Here is a 7,743-nt window from a genome sequence, read left to right as displayed (position 1 = left end):
CCTTTGTCTGTGGATGATATGGAGTTGCCACCTTGTGACTAATTTCATACCGGACCATAGCAGAGTAAAGCTGTTTGTTGCAGAAGTGAGTGCCCCCATCACTAATTAGTGCTCTAGAGACACCAAACCTGCTGAAGATATGTTTTTGGAGGAACTTTAGCACTGTCTTAGTATCATTAGTGGGTGTGGCAATGGCCTCTACCCATTTGGATACATAGTCGACCGCAACCAGAATATAAGTGTTTGAGTATGATGGTAGGAAAGGCCCCATGAAGTCAATACCCCATACATCAAACAACTCAATCTCCAAGATTCCTTGTTGAGGCATGGCATAACCATGAGGCAGATTACCAGATCTCTGGCAATTGTCACAGTTACGTACAAACTCTCAGGAATCTCTATAGAGGGTAGGCCAGTAGAAGCCACATTGGAGGACCTTGGTGGCTGTTCGCTCACCTCCGAAATGGCCTCCATATTGTGACCCATGGAAATGCCATAAGATCTTCTGTGCTTCTTCTCTAGGCACACACCTACGGATTATTCCGTCTGCACATCTCTTAAAGAGATAGGGTTCATCCCACAAGTTGTACTTTGCATCAGTAATTAATTTTTTCTTTTGTTGCCTGCTGTACTCCTTGGGTATGAACCTTTCAGCTTTATAGTTTGTAATGTCTGCAAACCATGGTGTTTCCTGAATGGCGAACAAATGCTCATCCGGAAAGGTTTCAGAGATCTCAATAGAGGGAAAGGACGCCCCTTCTACTGGTTCTATCCGGGACAGATGATCAGCCACTTGGTTTTCTGTCCCTTTTCTGTCTCTTATTTCTATATCAAACTCTTGCGGAAGCAACACCCATCTTATGAGCCTGGGTTTTGAATCCTGCTTTGTAAGTAGATATTTAAGAGCAGCATGGTTAGTGTACATAATCACTTTTGATCCTACTAAGTATGATTGGTGCACGAAATTGTGATCTCTGGTAATGGCTCCAAAAACTTGGTGCTCTAATCTCAATTCATAATTTGTCACAACTTCGATACAACTAACCAGCAAGTGCACTGGGTCGTCCAAGTAATAAACCTTACGTGAGTAAGGGTCGATCCCACGGAGATTGTTGGTATGAAGCAAGCTATGGTCACCTTATAAATCTCAGTCAGGCGGATAATAATTGATTATGGAGTTGTCGAAAATAATACTAATTAAACAGAAAATAGGGATAGAAACACTTATGTAAATCATTGGTGAGAATTTCAGATAATCGTGTAGAGATGCTTTCGCTCTTTTAAATCTCTGCTTTCCCGCTGTCTTCATCCAATCAGTCTTACTCCTTTCCATGGCTGGCTTTATGCAAGGGCATCACCATTGTCAATGGTTACATCCCCTCCTCTTGTGAAAATGGTCCAAATGCTCTGTCACAGCACGGCTAATCATCCGGGGTTCCCGATCAAGCTGGAATAGGATTCACCCTCCTTTTGCGTCTGTCACTACGCCCAGCAATCGCGAGTTTGAAGCTCGTCACATTCATTTAATCCCAGAGTCCTACTCGGAATACCACGGACAAGGTTTAGACTTTCCGGACTCTCATGAATGCCGCCATCAATCTAGCTTACACTACGAAGATTCTGATTAAGAGATCTAAGAGATACTCATTCAATCTAAGGTAGAACGGAAGTGGTTGTCAGGCACGCGTTCATAGGGAATGATGATGATTGTCACGTTCATCACATTCAGGTTGAAGTGCGAATGAATATCTTAGAAGAGGAATAAGCTGAATTGAATAGAAAAACAGTAGTACTTTGCATTAATCTTTGAGAAACAGCAGAGCTCCACACCTTACTCTAGGGAGTGTAGAAACTCTACCGTTGAAAATACATAAGTGAAAGGTCCAGGCATGGCCGAATGGCCAGCCCCCAAAACGAGATCACAGGATCAAAAAATACAATCCAGGATATCTAATACAATAGTAAAAAGTCCTATTTATACTAAACTAGTTACTAGGGTTTACAGAAGTAAGTAATTGATGCATAAATCCACTTCCGGGGTCCACTTGGTGTGTGCTTGGGCTGAGCTTGAATGTTCCACGTGCAGAGGCTCTTTCTGGAGTTGAACGCCAGCTTTTGTGCCAGTTTGGGCATTGAACTCCACTTTGCAACTTGTTTCTGGCGCTGGATGCCTGAATTGGGCAGAGAGCTGGCGTTGAAAGCCAGTTTGTGTTGTCTAAACTTGGGCAAAGTATGGACTATTATATACTGCTGGAAAGCCCTGGATGTCTACTTTCCAACAAAATTGGAAGCGCGCCATTTTGAGTTCTGTAGCTCCAGAAAATCTATTTTGAGTGCAGGGATGTCAGAATCCAACAACATCAGCAGTCCTTCTTCAACCTCTGAATCTGATTTTTGCTCAAGTCCCTCAATTTTAGCCAGAAAATACCTGAAATCACAGAAAAACACACAAACTCATAGTAAAGTCCAGAAATGTGAATTTAACATAAAAACTAATGAAAACATCCCTAAAAGTAACTAGATTCTACTAAAAACATACTAAAAACAATGCCAAAAAGCGTATAAATTATCCGCTCATCAATGATCTAAACTTGTCAATGGCATAAACCACTGCAAGAAATTCTTTTTCTGTGGTTGTGTAATTTTTCTGGGCATCATTTAAAACACGGCTAGCATAATAAATAACATGCAGAAATTTGTCATGCCTCTACTGATGCCAAGGCATCATAGGCTAGTTTCAGTAGCATTTTTCTGTTAGTTTTAGTTGTTTTATGCATTTTCTTGAGCTTTAAGTAACCAAGAAGGGTTAAAAGAGTAACAAAGCAATGAACCATCCAAACAGTATGATTTTGATGCAAATTCCATGAGTTTTTAGTTATATTACTTGAATGCTATGAATGGAAGATTTCTCATGAAATTTTGCAAGACTTTGATGCAATTGTTTGGATGATTTCAGGGAAGAAGAGGCTAGGAAAGGAAGCAACAAAATCAATAAAGGAAGCTTGAATATCACATGTGGAGTTTAAGTTCCAGTTTAAGCCTAAACTGGAGCTTAAACGCCAAAAATCATGAAGGATAAGAAATGCTGGAATTGAAGTTTAACCTCCAGTTTGACCTCAAACTGGAGGGTAAACGCCAGAATGGAAGGTCTCACCAAAGAAGCATTTCCACGTTTAACCTCCAGTTTGACCTCAAACTGGAGGTTAAACGCCAGAATGAGTATGCCACCCAGGGAGGAGTTCCACGTTTAACCTCCAGTTTGACCTCAAACTGGAGGTTAAACGCCAGGAGTGGGAAGAGAACCAGGGAGCCATTTCCACGTTTAAGCTCCAGTTTGACCTCAAACTGGAGCTTAAACGTGTTCGACCAAGAACTTTCCTCCAGGGTTGCTTTCTCCATTTCCACGTTTAACCTCCAGTTTGACCTCAAACTGGAGGTTAAACGTGTTCGACACCTCCAGGGCTACCATTCTAAGCTTCCACGTTTAACTTCCAGTTTGACCTCAAACTGGAGGTTAAACGTGTTCGACCTCCAGGATGCCTCCTTCCTTTTCCACGTTTAACCTCCAGTTTAACCTTAAACTGGAGGTTAAACGTGTTCGACCTCCAGGGCTGCCCTTCCTATCTCCACGTTTAAGCTTCAGTTTAACCTTAAACTGAAGCTTAAACGTGTTCGACTACATGACTCTCCAGGGCCACCTTCTTCCATTTCCACATTTAAGCTTCAGTTTAACCTTAAACTGAAGCTTAAACGTGCTTCTACAAAAGGCCTCACTGGAAGTGTCTGGCGTTTAAGCTGCAGTTTAAGCTTAAACTGCACTTAAACGCCACTCTTGGAAAAGGTTTCTGGGCCAAAAATATTGTGATTTAAGTTAGTCTTTGAGCACAAATATTAACTTAAACTTACTTTGGTAGGAAACCCAATTGAATATCATGGTTTATGGGATTGGGCCTGAAGGATTGATGAGTTTGAAATCTCAATTTATTGAGTCATGTGTCATTATTTGATTATCACTAAGTTGGCTCAATAAATGTTACAGAATTTGGATCAACAGCCTCATCAAGATTATGGATCATAAACCCAAGGCAAAAGGAAAGCATGGAGAGGCCTCAAAGCCCAAGAAACTCAACAGAAGCTCAATATAGAAAGTGTATAAATAGGATAGAATTTAAGTTAGGGGGGACTTTTAACTTTTCATTTTTAGCTAGTTTTCATTTCTTTGTAATTGAATTCAGAGCTATGACTCACTAAACCCCCTTTCATTGGGTTAGGGAGCTCTATTGTAATTCAATGAATCAATAATAGTTTATCTTCTTCTTCAATCTTTTCTCTTGAATTTTGTTAGAAAGCTTCTCGATCTAATTCCATTGGGTAGTTGTCTTGGGAAAGAAACTACCCATAATTGGAATCCTTCGGAACCTTGGGAAAGGAATGGAGGATTCATGCTAGAGAAGCTTTCTCACAATGAATTGGATTGGGGTTTGGATGGATATTGTGACATGTAATCCTACCAAATTGTGGTTCATGAAATTGTGTGGTATAATCAGTGATAGAGCATCATCTCTTCTTATGAACATTTAAACCAAGGGATTGGGAATTTGTTCATTTTTAGAGAGAATTGGTGAGCCAAGGGATTGGGATCCAATCATATAAGATTGCCAAGCAAAATTCCATGAACGCATTGCTTGAGGAAGAGATAAACATGTTTTGATTCGGAGATCTCAATATCTCCTTTAACCCAATGAATCCCCCAATTCTGATTTCCACTTTCTCTTTACATCCTGCAATTAAATTCATGCAATCACCCCCATTCCCTTTAATTTCAGAAATTTAGTTTCTGCTCTTTAATTCATGCAATTTAAGATTCCGCCATTTTAATTTCTTGTCATTTACTTTTCCCGCCAACTTTACATTCCGCAATTTCTCATCTCAATCTTGATTCCGCTCAACTAGAACACACTTCTAATCCGAATTGCTCACTCAACCAATCCTTGTGGGATTCGACCTCACTCTATTGTGAGTTTTTACTTGACGATAACCGGTGCACTTGCCGGAAGGAATTTTGCCGATCGTGCAATTTCCTAAATCGTAGCATAACTAGTTTATGCGCATCAAGTTTATGGCGCCGTTGCCGGGGATTGGTTTTCGATTGACAATTCTCCAATTGGAAGTTAACTAGATTGAGCATTTTTTTTTGTTTTGATTAATTCAGTATAAGTTACTTGTTGAATTCTAATTCCTACACTCTGTTACATGCTTTCTTTCTTTATGCCTTTAAATTCAAGCAACTAACTCACTGACTCACTAACTGTTTGAATTAATTCCTCAATTGCTCTAACCATACTCTTCCATTAACCAAGAGTATTTCACTTGTTTGTTGCCTGTGCTGTGTTCTTGTATGACAGGTAGGAGAGGAGAGACATCAACTCCTCCATATACCGAACCAGAGAGGACCCTTCATAGACTGAGAAGGGAAGCAAGAGGGAAGAGAGTACTGGGAGAAGAAGAATCTGAAGGAGAATCTGAGGACAATTTTGAGGAAGCTCTAGACCTCAACATGGAGAGAGAAGTTCACAACCATGAGAGAGCTGATGGAAACAATGCTATTCCTGAGAGGAGGGTTCTTAGTTCATACATAAACCCAACCTCTGGGAATTGTGGTAGCAGCATTCAGAAACCACCCATTCAGGCCAACAATTTTGAGCTCAAACCACATCTAATATCACTTGTGGAGAATCATTGTTCATTTGGTGGGAGTGCTAATGAAGATCCCAACCAACATCTCACAAAATTCCTGAGAATTTGTGACACTGTGAAGTCCAATGGAGTCCAAGAAGATGCCTATAAACTGCTTTTGTTCCCATTTTCACTTAGGGACAAAGCAGCTAAGTGGCTGGAATCATTCCCAAGGGGGAGTCTAACGACATGGGATGAGGTGGAAAGCAAGTTTCTGGCACGTTTCTACCCCCCACAAAAGGTCAATAGGCTTCGATCTGAGGTTCAGACTTTTAGACAACAAGATGGTGAAACTCTCTACGAGGCATGGGAGAGATTCAAGGATTTGACAAGGAAATGCCCACCAGACATGTTCCATGACTGGGTGCAATTGCATATTTTCTATGATGGACTCTCTTATGAATCAAGGAAGGCTGTGGACCATTCATCAGGAGGTTCATTGAACAGGAAAAAGACTGTGGAAGAGGCCATTGAAGTGATTGAGACAGTGGCTGAGAATGAGTACTACTATGCATCAGAAAGGCACAATACTAAGGGAGTCATGGAGCTGAACCATGTTGATACAATTCTAGCCCAAAACAAAGTGTTTGCCAAGCAACTAGCAGAGCTTACCAGGCAATTAGAAACAAAGCAAGTAGCTGCAATACACACACAAGATCAAGAGGAAGTAAGCAATGAAGGAGGTGATTGGGAAGAGGCCAACTATGTGGGAAACCAACAAAGGCAATCATATGATCCACATTCCAACACTTACAACCCAGGCTGGAAAAACCACCCAAACTTTGGGTGGGGAAACCAACAAACCCAACCACAAAACCACAAACCTTACAACCACAACCAACATAACAATTCCACATACCAAAACTCTAACCAAAGATCATACCAAGCCACACAAAACACTTACCCTCAACCACCATATCATGGCCAAAATAATCAACCCACCCAACCTAATCCGAACCAACAATTTCAAGATCAATTAAACCGGATAGAAGGAATGATGGCAACCATGAGTCAAGACATAATTGAATTGAAAAGCTTCAGGGATGATGTGAGAACTACCCTAAGGAACCATGGTGAAAAACTCAAGAGGATGGAGTCTCAAGTAGGAGAGCTATCTCAACAGGCCCCCAAATCAACTGTAGTGTTCCCTAGTGACACAGAAAAGAATCCAAAAGGGGAACAAAAGAGAGTGAGATGGGAAGAATGCAAGGCCATCACCATATTGAAGGAAGTCTCAGAAGAAGAAGGAATCAGATCCTCAAAACAGGAGCCAGAAAGCTTGAAGGAAAGTTTGGAAGAAGCTAAGCAGGAAAGTGAAACTGAGCAAGCCAAAGAACTGCAAAAAGGCATGATGGAAGCATATCAACCAAAAGCACCATTTCCTCAGAGGTTAGGAGGAGGTGAAAAAGGGAAAACCTATTCAAGATTTTTAGAGACATTTAAGTCTCTCCATATCAATATTCCCTTTCTTGAGACTCTCCAGCAGATGCCAACACACATCAAGTATTTAAAGGAATTGCTGAGCAAGAAAAGAATTTTAAGGGGAGGACAAACTGTAATAATGAACAAAGAATGCAGTGCCCTCATCAAGAAGGATATAATCTCTAAGAAAACAGACCCAGGAAGTTTTCATATCCCCTGCATCATAGGGGAAACAAAAATTGACAAAGGACTCTGTGATCTAGGAGCTAGCATAAATGTGATGCCTCTAACTCTTATGAAGAGGCTACAACTGAATGAGGTGAGATCCACTGATGTAATCATACAACTGGCTGACAAAACTCAGAAGCAAGCTGAAAGGGTAGTTGAGAATGTGCTGGTGAAAGTGGGAAATTATTTTTTTCCCACAGACTTTGTCATTTTGGACATGGAGGAAAGCTACTTACACCCCATCATTCTGGGGAGGCCATTTCTAGCCACTGCTAGAGCACTCATAGATGTAGAACAAGGAGAGCTAATTTTGAGAATACATGATGAACAGCTCATTTTCAATGTTTTCAAACCTGC

General features: G+C 40.9%; 1 non-coding gene across 1 annotated transcript; it reads right to left on the bottom strand.

Annotated features, from left to right (window-relative positions):
* Positions 1-5,983: 5,983 nt before the first annotated feature.
* LOC148564413 (small nucleolar RNA R71) lies at positions 5,984-6,087 on the bottom strand. Its single transcript, XR_015884148.1, has one exon. It is a non-coding gene; the product is annotated as a small nucleolar RNA R71 (small nucleolar RNA).
* Positions 6,088-7,743: the final 1,656 nt, after the last annotated feature.

Source organism: Arachis ipaensis, chromosome B5 (assembly GCF_059453495.1).
Source record: "Arachis ipaensis isolate K30076 ecotype BB chromosome B5, ASM5945349v1, whole genome shotgun sequence".
Lineage (NCBI taxonomy): Eukaryota > Viridiplantae > Streptophyta > Magnoliopsida > Fabales > Fabaceae > Arachis > Arachis ipaensis.
Note: the sequence above shows the minus strand (reverse complement) of the source record. Positions and strands in the feature narration are given on the sequence as shown.